This window comes from Protopterus annectens, chromosome 5.part0, assembly GCF_019279795.1.
Source record: "Protopterus annectens isolate FY-2018-M chromosome 5.part0, PAN1.0, whole genome shotgun sequence".
NCBI lineage: Eukaryota > Metazoa > Chordata > Ceratodontiformes > Protopteridae > Protopterus > Protopterus annectens.
The window spans coordinates 1,640,303,734-1,640,322,745 of NC_056735.1; the positions used below are offsets into that span (position 1 = coordinate 1,640,303,734).

General features: G+C 45.5%; 1 protein-coding gene across 1 annotated transcript in view; it reads left to right on the forward strand.

Moving 5' to 3' along the window:
* The window catches only part of CFAP298 (cilia and flagella associated protein 298), a 497,670-nt gene that overhangs the window by 223,605 nt on the left and 255,053 nt on the right, over positions 1–19,012 (forward strand). The window lies entirely within an intron of this gene.

The window sequence follows — 19,012 nt, forward strand, 5'->3', positions numbered from 1 at the left end:
TTCTTGCTGCCCTTGAGTTATGCAAGTCTGAGATCCCTGATGAAGTGCTCTTTTGAGAGGCTGTCCTTTTTTAAATATGTCCACCCTCTACCTGTCTTTATGTTTTATTTCTGATTTATTTATATCATACGTTGACTGAGAAATTATGAGTATGTCCCTTTCACTGGAGACCCAGGGTAAAAAAAAATGATGCAAGTACAAGAAAAAAAATACACACGAGGTGATGATAATCCTGACATTATGCTGAAAATGATTCATATGGCTTTTATAACTGCATTGCATGTACACACTGTATAACATTTGGTTTGATTGTTTGCAGTCTCATCGATAAGCCACATGCAGTCTGCAGTTAGAGAACTAACTTAATTAATGTAGTATTTACACCTCTAGGTAAATATATTTACTAAAAAAGCTGGTAGTAACAAATATTGTAAGACTATAAGTACATTGCTGTTCTGTTATCAATCATATGGAAGATTACTTCAAAGCTTAACTAAGCATACTGACAAAGTTTAAATAACCATAACTGTTCCATGAGCAAGGATAGTGTGAGATGTAGGTTTAAATCTGAAATAAGTTGGAGCATACAACTGTTTTTTCCTGAGGTCTTTTCATTCTGGTTGCTTGGTGACCATCAACTTTCTTTTTATAGCCTCATTTTTCCTGGAGAAGAGCAGTTATCCACTCAACCATCAGAGGTTCCTTTTTTACTGTAATACCCTGGACGAGTTGGAGTTGCAGAGTAATGGGCCCTCTGTTCATTTATGTCCCCTGGCTGCTGCAAGCACATTGCTCAGTGGGTGTTTATCCTCAGCCCTTTAATTTAACTACTGATACACATGGGCTGTTGGGCTTGGGTGCCTTCTTTCCTTAAAGTTGGCAAACTGAACTTAGCCTACTCACTGTCACTCTCATCCTCACCCTTACTAATTGGCTCATGCAGTATACTGGTTGCTAATCGGTCTTGGGTCGCCTGTATTGTAGTTAGAGCTTTATGCAGCTGTGGCACAGTGATGACATACCATTGGATTAATGTGATAGATGGTGAGGCATCTTGTGGGAGTGTAGAGAGTAGAATACACAGTTCTGGGCTGGGTGACCTCTAAGTAGTAACTTAATTCTAATCATTGATTTTTTTAAGTAAGATGAAAAGAGACAATTTATTATGGGGATTAGTTGTACATTTAGACACTTTTTATAGGCTTGTTCCTTTTTGAGAATTGGGAAGTCTGGAGATTTGTAAGTGTATTGGGGCACACTAAGTAGGAGATATATATCTAACTGTTAGAGGATGAGCATAGTCTGTCAAAAAACAGAGGAGTCTTACATTTTTGAATTTTTTGGAAAAATGACCTTTTAGATGTGGTGGTCAGATTTCATTTTATGCTTTATTATGACATTTAGTAATTTCACTGCACTGTCTATCTGAAGTAGACTATTATTTAATGATAGCATATGGAAACTTGAGCATGAAGAGGAGATCAGATTTTTCTGGCCAAGTTTGAATTATTGTGAAGCATGTTTTGCAGTTGAGCAGCAACATCAGGGAAAGAGTTGACTGTTCAAAGCAGAGTAGAATTATGTGCATAGTGTGCAAGTCAAGCGATACAGATGTATAGTGTTAATGAAGATATTTAAGTGCACCACATATGAATCGCTTTCAAGCATTGAATGAACTAGCTGTGGGTATGACAGAATACAAGACTGATTGTGTGCCCTTCCCTAATTGATAAACCAGTAGTAGAATGACTAGGAAGAAAGTAATATGTGCAGCAGAAGCTTTTATTTTTTTACCTTGCCTGATAGCTCCTGTAGTTTGCCCAGTTGACGCCATTCATTCTGGAGAACATGAGCTGGACATTCTTAGTGTAGGCAAGAGCCTAACTTGCCCATTTATTCCTGCCCAGAAGAACCCATCAGTTCTCCATTCTTTGGCAAGAATTGGGTGGTAGGAAGCAGTTCAACGTGTTGTTTGTGTGGGTTGGCTTACCCTGCCCCCCTGGTAGCACCCCTCCCTTTTTGGCTCCTCTGTAAGGCTAGATTCTGATAACTTGGTAGCAAGAGCTAAACTGACGTGAAACTCCACTGGATGAAAACCTAGTGCTCCTGCTAGGTGTCACCCATGTGACAAGCCAGAGACACTTTCTTCTTCTCAAGATGAGTGAGCTGGCAGTGGCTGCTCACTTTGTCCCCCCTGGCCAGCTCTTCCAGGCACCAGCACCACTAGTTAAAGTGATGTTGCCTGCTGTGTAGTAAGGATTTTATCCCTGTATACTGCTGGGTCCAGTAGCAATGTTTGATAACTCAATAAAGCTAGGCCCTGATAACTTTATAGATTTCATCAGGACAAAGCTAAATATAAGCAAAGTCAAACAATAAATGCAACTCCATTTACATGGCCAGAATCTGAAACTATATTAACTGATTACAATAAGATTTAGAGTTTAAGCAAAACATTAGCTTTATATGGTAGTACTCCTCAAATATTTTGGCTAACTGTGAGAGAAAGGAGTTAGGACTGAAGTTCAATTGTTCAGTAGAAGAATTACCTTTACATAATGGGATAACAATAGATCTGAAGTAGGAAATTCATTTGTCTGCAACTTGTGGGTTATGGATCCGATATCGGATCCGAACCGGCATGGTTTATCCAGCTATGGATCCAAGCTCTTAGCTCCTCCCCTCACCCATAATGCCCTGCTCTCCCTACATGACTTCAGATCTAGTTTGCCGCGCTGGTAACCAGGTCTTGGATTCTGAGCTCTTCAGCTAAGTGATTTTTTGTACTTAAAGAAAGCTTTAATTTGAGTATTTGTTGTGATATTTGAGTGATTGTGTTAGGTTCCCCTTTATAATTTGATACTTTCAGCTTAAAATTTTTAATTTTAAAAACTTTTAGTTTATACCCTCCCCTCGCTGGTCGGAGTTTCTGTGTGAGTGTATTGTGTGGGGCCTTGTGTGTGTACTAGTTTAGTACTAGTCACTGTCTTTTGTTTTTCTTTGTAAAAAAAAAAAAAAAAAGACTTCATTATGTCAGAAGCCCCTAAGGCAATATTCTCCAAGTGCTCCGAGTGTGGCCATAAGCTATCCCCTGCTGATGGCCACACTCAGTGCGTTCGATGCCTTGGGGTTGAACACCTCACTTCTGGATGTTCCATTTGTGCAGGGTTCAACCCCAGGGCATTGAAGGAGCGGAGGTCGAAGCTGGTCCTGGCGGGACTTCTCCCCCCAGACTCGGCTTCGGCTCCAGCTCCTGTGGTGGGTACCGTGGCCTCGGTTCCCTCCATGCCTGCTCCCCCTCCTCCACCTGGGACTCAACCTCCCTCTGCTGGGTTGGAGGAGAGAGAGGCAAGAAAAAAGGACCGGAGAGAGAAGCACCACAAGCGGCGGGCCGAGACCTCCGTTTTGGCCCCGCCAGCTAAGCGGGCTTCTCCTCCGGCCTCCTTGGCGGCTGGCTCTCCCCTCCCCCTCGGCTCCGGTCTCCGGTCTGCTTTTCACCGGGGCCTGAGGAGGAGGAGACCTGATCTCCATCGAGGCTATCGAGGAGGCACTCAAGGCCTACCTCGGTAGCCTCTTCGAGATCCACGTATAGCCTTTCTGATGCCGATCTGGACCGGATGATGAGAAGGTTCATCCAGGCCCAGATGCAGATGGGAGTGCTCCTGCCCCCCCCCCTCTGGGGGGGAGCTCGACTCCATTTTTCAAGCCTATAGCTCCTTCTCCGACCCGCTACCTGGGTTCGGAGCGTTCGGAGCCGGGCAGCTTTGGAGCCGGGGGTGGGTCGGTGCCGATAGTACTAGGTACTTCGGATCCGACCCTGCCCTCGAGTGTTTCGGATCCGACCTCTTGGAGCCTGGCTCCGAGCTTCGGATCCGGGGGACTCAGTGTGCCTTCGGCGCCGTCTGTGTCGGAGCGCACTGGTCCCTCGGATCCGAGTGTCTCGGGGCTGGCTCCAATCCACTCTTCGGATCTGAGGGGGAGCCGACTTTCGGATCCTTTGGTCGGGGCTGGCTCCCCCTCGGCTTTTGATGTAGTGGAGAGGGCTCTGTTGAGGGCTTCTGGACCCCCGGCACTTGCTTCGGCTCCGTCCCGCGCTCCATCTGCACTGGGTCAGGCTTCCACCATCCGGCCACTGGAACAGCCCGCTTCAGTGCCCCAAGCTGTTCCTTTGGAACAAGACACTGCTTGCGAGGGCTCCTCGGACAGCCCCCCCGAGGAAGCCCCTCGCAAGCATACGTGTAAAAGGAGGCACATAGACTCCCCTGAGTCTTTAACTGAAGACACGGATTTGGAGGAAGGGGAAGGCTCCCCAAGATCACCCCTCGAGGATGTCTCCTTTGGAGACATCATGGAAATGCTTCGCATAAAGGGGGGGGTGGTCTGCCCCCAAGTCTTCCTCGGACGAGTCAGTGTTCTTGGAGGCATTCGAAGCGGGCCCATCTACCTCTTGGGTGTCCCCTCCTGCCGACCCCCTGGTGGACCTCATTATCACCAGGGCGTGGAAGGAACCGGACACTGTGGAGTCAATCCCCAAAAGGCCAGACCGTATCCTTAGCCCCCCTGCAGACCGTGCCCACTGGAGTAAGGGGCTCCCTGTAGATGCCATGTTGACGGCAGCAGCCACCAAGAGGGAACTTGCTCAGGAGAGTCCCTCAGTCCACCCTCCGAGCAAGGAGTCTCGGATGATGGACCGCTTGGGGAAGCAAATGTTTAGTTCTGCGACCTTCTCAGTGAGGGCGCTCAACTACTTGGCACATGTGATCAGGATGCAGCACGATCTTATTACGGAATACGCTGCATCACCCCCTGAGTCCATGTCGGAGGAGGACAAACTTTTGCACTCCACCCGTATGGCCACTCTTCGATCCGTGACGAATACCTCTATGCGGTTGCTGTCCCATGCTACTGAGGGAGCCGCTAGAGCTGCAGGAGTAGGTCTAGTCACGAGACGCCAGGCCTGGCTCCGCCATTGCGATTTCACAGAGCCCTTCAAGGCATCCTTTGCGAACGCCCCCTTCGATGGTTCTGCCCTTTTTGGCAAGACGGTTCGCGACACCTTGACCCAGAGCGAAAAGGATGGGAAGACGCTGTCTGCCGTCGGAATCCGCTTCTCTGTGCCCCAGAGGTCTACTCTAGGAACCAAAAGGATCAGAAGAAGATGTGGTTCCGGAAGTCGCAGCAATCCCAACCCGCTCCAGACAACCAGTCCTTCCGTGGCAGAGGAGAACAGGGAGGACGCCGCCCCAGGGGCAGAGGGGCTCCCAGGAACTTCGGGTCCAGAGAACCTTTCTCTGAACGGCCCGCGCAGCAGCCCTGAAGGGTTGCCCGACTGCTCCACTCTGGAGGCAGTCGGGGGACGTTTTTCGGAGCACCTAGCGGCATGGGAGTCCATAACATCAGACCGCTGGGTCCTCCACATTATATCCAGAGGATACAAGATCCCCTTTCATCACATTCCAAAATTCAAATCCCTCCCCGACGTTCCACCCGGTCAGTGGGAGGCTGCTTCGGCAGAAATTGGCCATCTGCTGGGGAAAAGAGCCATCCAGCCCATCCCCCCAGACCAGATCGGATCAGGGTTCTACTCCAGGTTCTTTTTAGTGCCAAAGAAGACGGGGGACCTAAGACCAATTTTAGACCTGTCCCTGTTAAACCTGGCAGTTCCCAAGGAGAAGTTCCGGATGGTCACCTTGCAATCCATCCTCCCCCTTCTGGGAGAGAATCACTGGATGTGCTCTATAGACCTCAAGGATGCGTACTACCACATACTAATGGACAGACGTTCCAGGAGGTTTCTTTGCTTCCGGCTGGGAGCCAGTCACTACCAGTTCAGGGTCCTTCCCTTTGGTCTCACCACAGCCCCCAGGGTGTTCACCAAAGTATTAGCAGTGGTTGCAGCCCACCTGAGGCTTCAGGGGGTGCAGGTCTTCCCATACCTGGACGACTGGCTCCTTACCACCCCAACAAGGCATCTACTATCATTGGCGCGGGACTCTTTTCTTCATCTAGCTCTCCGCTTGGGCATCACGATAAATGTAGCAAAATCCAACCTGGCCCCTACTCAGTTGATAGATTTTATAGGTGCCAGGTTAGACACGAGGGAGTTAAGAGCCTTCCTCACAGCCGACAGAGTTCAGAATTTACGACTCCAGGTGCGGACCATCCTCCACTCCAGCTCTGTTCCGGCGGAATTGGTCCTGAGGGCTCTAGGGTCCATGGCGGCAGCAATATCTCTTCTTCCTCTCGCCAGGTTCAACATGCGGGTCCTTCAGTGGACACTTCAAGTTCAGTGGTCTTACCTTGCTCTACCTCTGCATCATCCCATTGCGATCAGCAAGGCTTGCAAGCGGTCCCTCTTGTGGTGGCTCCACTCACAGGATCTCCACGGAGGCCGCCCCTTTTGTGCTTCTCCCCCTCTCGCCACGGTGACCACGGACGCCTCCCGCCTTGGGTGGGTGGGGCATTTTGCAGGCAGGATGGTCCAAGGCACGTGGAACGACTCAGAGACCTCCCTGCATATCAGTGTTCTAGAGATGAGAGCAGTGCTCTTGGCGTTGCGAGCACTTCAGGCCTTTCTTCCCCTGGGAACAATTGCGATTCAGTCAGGCAACATGTCGGTGGTCTGGTACATCAACAAACAGGGGGGAACCAGGTCTTATCCCTTATGTCGAGAAGCCATGAGAGTGTGGGAATGGGCGATCTCCACCAATCGCTTTCTCATCATAGCATATTCCGGTCGGTCCAACATCCTGGCGGACAAGCTCAGTCGCACCATTCTCTCCCCACGTCAAGTGGTCTCTCAATGCTCAAGTAGCGAAACGTATCTTCGCACGGTGGGGAACTCCTTGTTGTGATCTTTTTGCGTCTCCCTTAAACACCAAGTGCGACAGTTTTGTCGCTCTAATCCCTCCTCCAGGGGATTCCCCGAGAGACGCTCTGGTGCATGCTTGGCCTCCCGATCTTCTTTATGCTTACCCCCCTTTGCCTCTGATGCTCCAAGTTCTTCAGAAAGCCTCTCGGTTGGGGTGCAGAATGATCCTCATTGCCCCATTCTGGCCTCAACAGATCTGGTTCCCGATTCTAGATCCCATTCCGGATCTGATATCGCATCCATCGAACCTATCAACTCCGAATCTGGACAACCTGAAGCTAACTGCTTGGCTGCTCCAGTTCCACTCCTAATTAGGACTCCCGGTATCTCGTCTCCCATTAAGGCCATCTTGGTAGCGGCTCATAAACCATCTACCAGGAAAGTTTACCGCAGTAAATGGAAACGATTCTCCATTCGAACCTGCGGCCACAGTAGATCTTAAATTTTTATCCCTCAAGACTGCTTTCTTAGTAGCCATTACTTCGGCCAAAAGAGTTTCGGAACTTCAAGCCTTATCTTCAAAGCCTCCTTACTTGGTCTTCCATCTGGACTGCGTATACCTCAGGACCAATCCCTCCTTTCTTTCTAAGGCAGCTTCAGAAGCAAACATTAATCAGTCCATTAACCTCCCTGTTTTCTTTCCTAAATATCAGAACAAGGGTGAATACAAGCTGCATTCTTTGGATGTTCACAGGCAGCTTCGTTTTTATCTTAACAGGACAGCTGGTCATAGGCAGTCCGACCAGTTATTCATTTCCTTTGCCAAATTTAATCTGGGTAAGCCAATTTCCAAAGTCTCCTTGTCACGCTGGATTTCACAGTGTATTCTTATAGCTTATCAAGCCTCTGGGAGGCCCGCACCGGAGGGAGTCCATGCCCATTCAACTCTGTCAGTTTCTACCTCAGCGGCCTTTAAGGCTAGGATTCCTCTGGATGACATTTGTTCAGCAGCCACTTGGGCTTCATCCCATACCTTTATTTCTCATTACAAGCTGGATATCACATCTAGAGGTAGAGCATCCTTTGGCTCATGGTGCTCGAATATCCTTCCATGACGCCCAAGATTCAGGTAGCTGGGGACTCTGTCCCACAGGTTGCAGACAAATTAATCTCCTACTTCAGATTTAGAAGTTATGTACTTACCATAACGTTCCATCTGAGTAGGTGGATTCATTTGTCTGCAACCATCCCGCCCTCCTATCCCCCTGGCCTTGTCAGTTTCCTGCATATTACGTGTTACCCTTTCCAGGGTATTTTGATTCAGGGCAAACTTGATCTGAGGTCATGTAGGGAGAGCAGGGCATTATGGGTGAGGGGAGGAGCTAAGAGCTCGGATCCATAGCTGGATAAACCATGCCGGTTCGGATCCGATATCGGATCCATAACCCACAGGTTGCAGACAAATGAATCCACCTACTCAGATGGAACGTTATAATAAGTACATAACTTCTAAATACTGTCCAGATTTAAGGAATGCATGATTCTTAATGACATGGTTAATGAGTATAGTGGTAAGAGAAATGGCAACCTCTGCAGGTACTGCTTGTTTGAGTTTGATAAGGAATTTCCATATTATGAAGAAACCAAGAGGAGCTAATTGGGATTTATTTTATATATTTTTATTTGTTAACTGAATAGTGCACTGATCTCCATGGACCTTTTTCAGCACAGCCTGGGACTGCTCTCTGGTTAAGGTGACTTCTCAGAATCACAAAGTTAGACAATGGGGGAAGAGGAAATCAAACACTGGACGACAGGAAGTAGCTTGTTAGCCACTCCTTAATCATCTATGCCAACTGAATATAGGAATGTTTGGATCATTACAGTTTGAGCTGTTTGTGAATGTAATAGAGAGACTTACAGAATGGGTTGACTTTGGGAATTAGTTGCTGAAATTACCAGATGCAACCTGAAGTCAAATATCAAATAAAGGGTTAAGATGGGAGGATGTTCTTCATTCCACATTGCTGCAGTCCTAACCATTGGGTAGTCCGCTGTCCAGTCGGGTAGTCCGCTGTCCAGTCGGCCCGAATACCAAAGTATATGGCTGACGTCGGTCAAGGCGCATTAGACTGACGTCAGTACGTCAGGGTACTAATGCGCATGACCGACGTCATATCCTCAGTCTTTTTTGCCGCATGGTCCGATGCAGAAGCAGTTTTGCGAGTGCAGGTTGGCGTTCTGAAAGTTTCTGAAGTCAGAGTTTCAGACCGAATCAAAGTTGGCTAAGTACCCCGTTGGGGAATATTTTGGTTTTTCTTGCCTCTGTATTTAACCGGATGTCAGAAAAAGTGAATAACTGTATTTCTTGTGAAACAGATACCTCATAGGGATTACCATACTTTGTGTATACCTTGTTTAGGGCCTGAGCACGTTGTTGGATGCCGCTCTTGTGCTAGATTTAACAAACGCACTATTAAGAGAAGGTTAGACTGTGCCAGGTTAGTGTTTGGGAAGCGTTGTAATTATAAAATGCCGTCGGATGCTCCGGCCCGCTCAGCCAAAAGCGCAAGGACAAAAGCAGCCTAGAGTGGAAGAACCGACAGTCCCGGACGTCGGTTCTTTAGAAGGCTCAGTGGAGCCGGAGGTTCTGCCAGGAGTTTCTGTGGAGTCTCAGGGAGAAACTTTACTGTTACAGGATGTGTCCTCTCAGGAAGTAGGCCAGGCTGAAGGGGCTTCTCAGGTGGCTGTTCTTCCCTCTCTTCCTAAGGTGGTTAGGGCCTCGCCTTCTGTTGCCAAGGCTTCTTTAAGAGGCAGGCCTACTTTAGCTTCAGTGGGGGTTTCTCCGAGTGTTTCAGGGTCTTTGCCTAAGAAGCATATGCTAAAAATGGCAGAGGATTTGATTACAATGATTAGAGGTTCTATGCCCCCTCCTGATAAGAGGCCTAGGGTGGAACCTGAGTTTGAGAGTTTTGAGCAATGTTCAGAGGCTTCTGAGTCTTCTGAAGACTTGCAGGAGTATCCTCCTTATTCTGATTCTGATGTGGATGATTCTACTCCTTCAGCTTCGCCTCCTGAGGATTTTTCTTTTTCAGAGACTCTGCATTCCATGAGGGAGCATTTTAAATGGGAAGGTCAAGATTTCTCTGATTCCAGGAAGAGGCTTAGAGAATTCTTGTTTTTACCCCAGCATAGGCCTTTAGCTATACCTCCTGTTCTGAATGTGGTGGAAGATGTTTTTGCAGAGGCTTCCCTAAATCCTGATTCTTTGCCTCCTGCCCCAGTTAAACCGGATAGGTACTATAGGGTGCCTGACGCCCATAAGTATCTTTTTAAGAGTCCTAGGGCAGACCCAGAAACTGTCTCTCAGGGGCCTAAAGGTGTGAAGGCTTCTGTGGTTAAAATCCTGTTCCTCCTGATAAAGAGGCAAGGGCTTTGGATAGATGGGGAAAGAAAGTGTACACTTCTTCCACTTTAGCCATGAGGCGTTGAATTGTCAGTTTCATATGTTAAAATATCAGAATTATCTCCTTTCACAATTGAAGTCTAAGGTGGATGCTCTGGCTGAAGGTATTGAGTGTAAAGAGTTGCAGGATTTAGTTCATGTTTCTGAACAAGTGGGAAAGCATTCCTTGCAGTGTGGTTTTGATGCTGTGCAGGCCTCCTTGAGGGTGGCTGCCACTGGTTCTGTTCTTCGTAGGCACGCCTGGTTGAGAGATCAGAACTTAGCTGAGCATGTTAAGACAAGGATTTTGGATGCTCCTTTACAGTCTGATGTGTTGTTTGGTTCGCCTGTGGAAGCAGTTTTAAAGAAAATGGAGGATAAGGCTAAGTCTATGCAAACTGTTAAGGATTTTTGCAGGTGCAGCCTCCAAGTTTAGTAGAAATTGGCCTACTAAGGGGTGGACTTATCCTGCTTATGATTCCCAGTCTAGGGGTAGGTCTAGACGTGGTAGGGGCAGAGCTCAAGGTTCTTTTAGGCCTAGGACAGGGAGTTCACCTGCTCAGACTTCTGGTGAGGGCAGGGGTCAGTCCTTCGTAAGCAGACCCAATGACCTGCCTTTTCAGCTGCCAGTACATTCTCGCCTGGCAGCACCTCTGGGAGGAAGGCTGTCTCTTTTCAAAGAAAATTGGGATTTAATTACCCAAGACAGATGGGTTCTGGATATCATTCACCACGGTTACAGGTTTTATTTCCATACCTTGCCTCCTTTCAAAGGCATGCCAGACATTCCTCCTCTACAAAGAACAGAGGCTCACAAGCAAATTTCTCTGTTGCTCCAATTAGGGGCCACTCAGTCAGTTCCTGTGCCAGAAAGGGGCCTAGGATTTTATTCTCGCCTGTTCCTAGTACCAAAGAAGGGGAACACGTGGAGACCAATTTTGGATTTATCTATCCTCAACACTTATCTGGACATTCCCAAGTTCAAAATGTTGACGTTACAACAGCTTTTACCTCTGCTGGGCAAAGATCACTGGATGGTAACTTTAGATCTCAAGGAAGCTTACCTTCATGTGCCTATAAGACTAAGTTGCAGGAAGTATCTGCGTTTTCGAGCTGGAAATTCTCATTATCAGTTCTCTGCATTGCCCTTTGGCTTATCTACTGCCCAGAGTATTCACAAAGGTTCTGGCTCCAGTGATAGCTTACTTCAGGCTAAAAGGAATTCAAATCTATCCTTACTTGGCGACTGCCTGATTCTGGCTCAAGAAAAGGAAGACCTTCTACAGCATTTGGAATATGTCATAGCAGTGCTAAGATGCCTAGGGTATTCTGTGAGCGAAATAAAGTCCAGTCTAGTACCCTCTCAAGACATGTGCTTTCTGGGTGTGAGACTGAATACAGCAGCCCAGATGGCCTTTTAACCCCGGACAAACAAAAGAATCTTTCCAGTTACTTCCATCAACTATCTCTTCAGTCCGGGCTGACTGCAAGGACAGTCCTTCAAGCCTTAGGGTTCATGGCATCTTGTATTCTGGTGCTTCCCAATGCCAAACTGCATATGAGGAAGCTACAATGGTATCTCAAAAATCTATGGACACAGCACTGCCAGGATTTGGACACTGTCATTCAAATACTACCTTGCATTCAAAAGGAATTTTTGTGGTGGGCTCAGGAATGTCACCTAAACAAGGGACTCTCTGTGACCCGGCCAGAGGCAAGTCAGATTCTAACGACAGATGCCTCAGACATTGCTTGGGGAGCTCATCTAAATGGAAAGTGGATACAAGACAAGTGGCCTGCCAGACTACAGCATCTACATATCAACATGAAAGAGATGTTAGCAGTCCAGTTTGCATTAATGGCTTTCAAGGAGTTACTTCTTCCAGGGCAGGTGTTGATTCTAACAGACAACACAACTGTCATGTGGTACATCAACAAACAAGGGGGAACACATTCTTACCCATTGTGCAGGCAGGCAATGATTTTATGGGAGACTGCGCTCAGCTTGCAACTGACTCTTCAGGCAAGGTTTCTGCCGGCACAGAACTCCTTAGCAGATGTGTTAAGCAGACAAATCATGGATCCCCACGAGTGGAAACTGGATCTTCATGTATTTCAAAATTGACAGTGTCATGGGAACTCCAGACATAGATCTGTTCGCTTCTCCACTAAACCACCAGCTGCCAAAGTTTTGCACAGGGATTTCATCACACAGCTTGGAAAGTGGATGCTCTTTCTTTCAGTTGGAAAAATCTTCATGTGTATGCTTTTCCACCTCTGCCTCTTCTCCCAAAGGTGCTTCTAAAGGTCAGACAAGACAAGCCAAGGATGATTTTAATAGCTCCAGATTGGCCTCGGCAGCACTGGTACCCATTACTGAGGAGTCTGGTAAGGAAGCCTCCATGGCCTTTACCCTTGATTCCACACCTGTTGTCTCAGAGGGACGGTCATCTGCTCAATGTCAAGCTTCACTCTCTTCATTTAACAGCCTGGCATATTCTGTTTTGAGTCTCAACTTCCTCAACAAGTTTTAAATGTGATTATGGAAGCCAGAAGACCTAGTACAAGGAAAGTGTACAGAAAAATGGAAGAGATTTTTATTTTGGACTGCAGCAAAGAATTTGGAGATTTCTGAGCCTAATTTGAGTGTGGCTCTTCAATATCTTACTGAGTTATTGGACAAAGGTTTGTCTTTCTCTTCCATTAAGATTCATGCTGCAGCAATTTCAGCTCACTATGATTGTGACCCACCATTGTTTTCACATCCTTTGTTCAAGCAATTTCTTAGAGGGGCAAAGAATATAAGACCCCACGTAGAGCTCCTACTCCTGCTTGGGATCTCAATTTTGTGTTGGAGAAACTTACTCTACAACCTTTTGAGCCTCAGCTACTGCTGAACTGAAATACTTGTCATGGAAGACTGCTTTTTGTTGGCCATTACTTCTGCAAGAAGGGTTTCTGAGTTACAGGCCCTTATGGCGGTTGAGCCTTTTTGATTTTTCATAAGGATAGGGTATCATTACGTACTAATCCTTCCTTTATGCCTAAGGTGGTTTCTAGTGTGGCTTTAAACCAAACTATTCATTTACCTACTTTCTATGCAGATCCCCAAAATAAAGGGGAAAAGATTTTGCACACTTTAGATGTACACAGGCAATTGCGTTATTATTTAAGCAGGACTAAGGATTTTAGGCAGTCTCAGCAGTTGTTTGTTTCTTTTGCTTTGAGTTCGCAGGGCAAGCCTGTGTCAAAACAAACTATTTCTAGGTGGATTGGGTTTTGCATTGCATTTTGTTATTCCCATCATGGCAAGGAGATTCCAGCTGGGATTAGGCCTCATTCCACTAGGGCTACTGCCACTTCAACAGCATTTCTAAGGTGGCAACTAAGGATATTTTGGAGGCAGCTACTTGGAGTTCAGTGCATACTTTCTCTAAGCATTACCACCTTCCTCTCTACTCTAAGTCTAGGGCTGGTTTTGACACAGCTATTTTGCAAGGCATGTTATCAGCTCCTGCTTCCTTCTGATTTGCCAGCCTCCCTTACCTCTGCTTTGGGATTCTACCCAATAGTTAGGACTGCAGCAATGTGGAATGAAGAACATAGTACAGTTTTGTACCTACCATAAATGTAGATGTTCGAGGATCCACATTGCTGCAGTCCAATTTACCTCCCTCCTTCCCTCTGTGTTTAGGGGTGGTTGTGTAGGTGAGATTATATTCTGGTACTTTTGTATATATTGTATATATTTTTGGTGCAGGTATGTTTGGAGTTTTTGGTTTTGGCCTTGTCTTTTTAGGGTCTTCTGACATCTGGGGCAAGAAAAGACTGAGGATATGACGTCGGTCATGCGCATTAGTACCCTGACGTACTGACGTCAGTCTAATGCGCCGTGACCGACGTCAGCCGTATACTTTGGTATTCGGGCCGACTGGACAGCGGACTACCCGACTGGACAGCGGACTACCCAATAGTTAGGACTGCAGCAATGTGGATCCTCGAACATCTACATTTATGGTAGGTACAAAACTGTACTTTTTGGAATAGCTGACATGGCAAGCAGTACTGTGCCAGAATAGGTGCGGGATATTTTGTTTAGTCTGTTGCTGGAAGCAGTTTCTCTCTATTTAGGAGCACTGGTTTGATCTTGTTCCAAAGTACTGTTGGACTTTTTGGGTAGAATAGATTTCAGGCTTGCTGATGTTGAGACCCATTTTCAGAGGTCTTTTTTTTTGGATAAACATAAGTGCCGTAAGATAGAAACACTTTGTATTCCTAGACATGGTGAGCTGGTGTTCTTTTTTAGCACTTTTGAGGATTTTATAATTTTCTTTAGACTATTTATACAACACTGTTAATAATTATTTACCAATCATTGGTTATTATTGCATTCACATTTTAACACTCGTCACTTTTTTGATTGTCTGACTTGAAGCTGATACATATTGCTGTACTATAACTGTGGCAGACATTTATTTAAATATGTTTCTCTGGACTTGACTTCTCATGTTTCCTACTTCCCATATCTAATATCTCATCCATCATTTTACTTATGTCTTGATATGTGGGTTCCAATCTTGTCTTTTGCCTTTATATAATAGTTTTTTGCTACTATCAAAATCAAGATTAGTAATGGATATTTTGGAAGACCTATAATCCAGTCATTACTAAGAAACTTTGTTTCTTTTGTTAATTCAGTTTACTTGCCAAAATGTTTTTATTCCTGTTCTCCAGGGCCACGCCCAATGGCTCCTCTACCTATATCCATTTGACCATTTCATTTTGCTGTAGCAAGAAGCTTTAATCCCCGGGTAAGGCGAGAACCCTAGGGCCCATTCTTTTCTTCACAGATTACCCCAGTCATCTTATTTGCTCCATAGTGTAAGGCTGGTGGTAGGGAGTGGGACAGACTACCCTCTCCCATGGTGGAGTTGCCCCTTTTTCCTGCAGCAGCTCTTCAAAGCTCCACTATATGCTGCCCTCTATGGGGAGGTGTGCCTTGGCATGCATGCTGAATTCCTCTCTGCTTACTGTTGAAATTACACACAGCAGCATGTTCTCTTAAGTCTTGATCTTTGTGGGGTGAATGTCACGTGCTCCCATTAGGAGTTGTCCATGTGGCAAAACAAGGCTGCCTCCCTTCCCCCTAGGATGGGTGAGCAGACAACTGCTGCTCACTCCCATCCTCCCTTGGCAGCTCCTCTGGGTATTTGAGCCTTTATTTGAGCATGGGTGCCCTGAGATGCAGTGAGGGCTTTCTCCCTCTACACCATAGAGGTGGCTGCTTAGCAGATACTACTTAAGGTTTTGCAGTGTTTGCTTAAAATTCCGTAGTTCCGCTTAAATCCAAAACAAGTGCTTCCAGTCTCCTACTTCTCCACTCCTACACATTCAGTACCTGTGATCAACTTTGGAAACATTTCTTGTAGTCTCTTCACAGTATGTAAATGCATATGTAAGCATTCCCATGCAAAGGTTCTAAACTTTCTGGATATGGTGACACACCTAGGTAGTAAACATTTCTCAACATATCTGTCCTAGTCTTTATCTATGGATAACCTCCTTTTCTGATATCCTTATACTTTTCTTCTCTCCCTCTCTTTTTTTTGTTTGCTTTATACATTCTAGTTAACCTTCTTACACTAGTCGAGTTTCTTCTAGATTCAATCAATAACTAATGTAAGGCAGATGTTTGAAAGTCCCTCCTCTTCTTGGTAATAATCTTGCAACCCTATGAAGGATTAGAGATTGCAGTTTCTTGAAATATTCCTTTGTCTCCATGATATGGTGATCTCAGAGTTGGTATATATAAGTTTGGTGGTGGGGGACTTGCCCCCTGTACAAAAAACACTTTAAATGAGAACTTTGACTTTCAGTATTCAATGTTTTGTATTTTCAGACTTTTTTTATAATTCTGGAGCTCACAAAAATCAACTGTTAGACTGAGTTGTAAGAAATTTTAAGTTTCTTCAGGAGAGTAAATTACAGGAGCTTTTTCCTGTCAGTGTTGTGGTTCCCCATCATGACTAATTCACCTTAGATGCTGGCTGTCAGAGAGGAAAGAGTTTCCTCAATATCTTATTTTGTAGAGTCAGCCTGCATGCCCCTTTGATGCTGGCTGTCAGAGAGGAAAGAGTTTCCTCAATATCTTATTTTGTAGAGTCAGCCTGCATGCCTGCATGCATATTCAGGCAAGAATAACCTTTCTGAGTTTCATTACTTTGATAGAGACTATCACTGTATTACTTTCCATAGTAGTTGGTTTTGTGTGTGTGTGTGTGTGTGTGTGTGTGTGTGTGTGTGTGTGTGTGTGTGTGTGTGTGTGGAGAAAGCAAGCAGATTTCATATTGCTCTAAACTAACAGAATTGCAGAGTTTTTGTTAATTGGTTTTAGCCAGATTTCAGATAAAGTTAGCATGTCTGGTTTATGAAGGCATATCCAGCTATGAAGGAGACTGAATGTGTTAGGGAATATCTGTACACAATGCCTCTAATCTTGGATTGTGTGTCTTAACCTAGCTAGAGTAACACAGGTCATATAGTAGTAGATTGTCTTCTGTGGGTTCAGCACTTGAGTGAACATCCCCACAAATAAGGAGAGGTCTGCAAATCAGAGTGTGTTCTGTCACATGGTGTAGTACCTTCTGTGTTATGGGGAATAATTGTATTCACACACTATAGATAATATCTGGAGTTTTTTTTTAATTTTGTAACTGAAAAAATAGCCGTTATCAGTACTGTGAAGTATGGTGAAGGATATTGGTGGAAGATGGATAGTTGGTGAGCGTGGAGAGAGTACTTGAACAGCTTGTGGAGATAGTAATTAGTGATGATAGTGAACATAAGATTTAAATGTATTGTGAGTTTCAGGCAGTGAGATATTAATATATTGTGAGTTTTAGGTAGTGATATAAGTGAGTAGGAAATGACATAACTGTTTTGCCTGTGTGTTGTACTGGAGTGAAGGCAAGTATAAAAGCAGATCTAGTTGTGGGAAGGATGGTGGTTGAGGTAGGTAGATAGACAGGGCTAAATCCATTTGTGCTTTCTCATCTTTGTTTAAAGACATGACACACTTGGTAAGAAATTCTTATCTCCTGTTTAGTGTTCTGTTATAAGTATTTTATATGAAGAATTTACTGAGTGCTTCAAGCAGTTAACTTCTGCATGCTAGCAGACCTAGTTGTCCTGCTTGGCTATGCCTATGTGTTTGTTTATCTGCCTGTCTTTCTATATATCTATTTTTATTATTTAATGTTTCCTGTCCACTTCTGATCTGTGTTGGGTATTAAGGGCTTTTGCCTTTAGTAATTCTTTTTACCCCATTCTCCTGTTTTGCATAAACATGGCATTACGAGTTCTGTAGCAGGTATGAACTGGCGCATCATATATCATCAGTGAGGTGGCCTCAGGTAAAAAGTGATAAAGATTCTGGTGTAGAAATGCTGATGTTCTTTGTGTTTCACTGTTGCAGTTATCACTTTTGGGTTATCTGCTTGAAGTAGCCCTCAGTCGGCCTGATTAACAAAGTCTTGGGTCCTGCGTCGGTTGTTGTCCTTCCATGACGTCAGGTCATCAGGGGTACAAAACATGCAGCCAACGCCATTACATCATTCTTTCTTGCCGTGTGGTGCCCGAAGCAGAAGCAGTTCACAAGTGCCAGTCGGCCGACTCCTGAAATTTTCGTTTTCGAATTTCAGAACCGAAGTCTTCAACTAAAGCGAAGTACCCCGTTGGGGAAACTTTTTCTTGCTCCTTACCGATGACAGTAAAAGTTAATAATTGCATTACTTGTGGAAAGCAAATACCTCATAAAGATTTTCATTCGTACTGTATTCCTTGCCTAGGCCCTGACCACACTGTACTGTGCTGTCAGTTTTGTATTTAATCAACGCACTATCCATCGTCGGTATATTTTCGCCTCAAAATATTTCGGTTCTCGGTTTAATTATCCAGAAATGTCGTCGGTTAGCCATCCGACTACTGGGATTCAAAAAAAATGCAAGGATAAAGACAGAGACAGGCCGCCGAGGTCCAAAACTGCCAACGACGCCTGTACTCAGTGAGGCACTTTCGCAGCCCCTGATACCCGCTACTTCTGATTTGCAGGCCTCTACTGAGACCCATTCAGAGTTGCGAGATGCTTCACCTATGGAACCTGCAGGTGTCTGTACCTTGGATGGGTCTGGAGCTGCTGTGCAGGCACCGGCTTTTGAGGGTGTACTCAGGCCTACGGACTTGCATATTAAACCAATGCCGCCTTCCTCTTTTAGGCCTAAATCTCGAACCATGCCTAAAAAACTGACGCTCAGGCCTCTTTGCCTGAAAAACAAATAAGAATGGCTGAAGATCTTATAACTCTAATCAGGGGAAGCCAGCCTCCCCCTTCTAAGAGACCTAGGACTGAAGTTGTTTATGAATCTTCTGACCAGGATTCTGATTTTTCTGATTCTTCTGATGATCTGGATTTGCCCATATCTACTTATGAGGATTCTGATGCAGAGGACTCTATTCCCTCTGCTTCCCCTCCAGAGGATTTTTCTTTTGGTGAAACCTTACATACTCTAAGAGAGCATTTCCCCTGGGAAAGCCAGGATTTTACTGATTCAAAAAAGAGGCTTAGGGATTTCTTACTCCTGCCTTAGCATAGGCCTTTAGCTATTCCTCCAGTACTAGACATTGTTGATGATGCTTTTTCGGAATCTAATTTGGCCCTTCATTCCTTGCCTCCTGCTCCCAGAATACCTGACCGATAT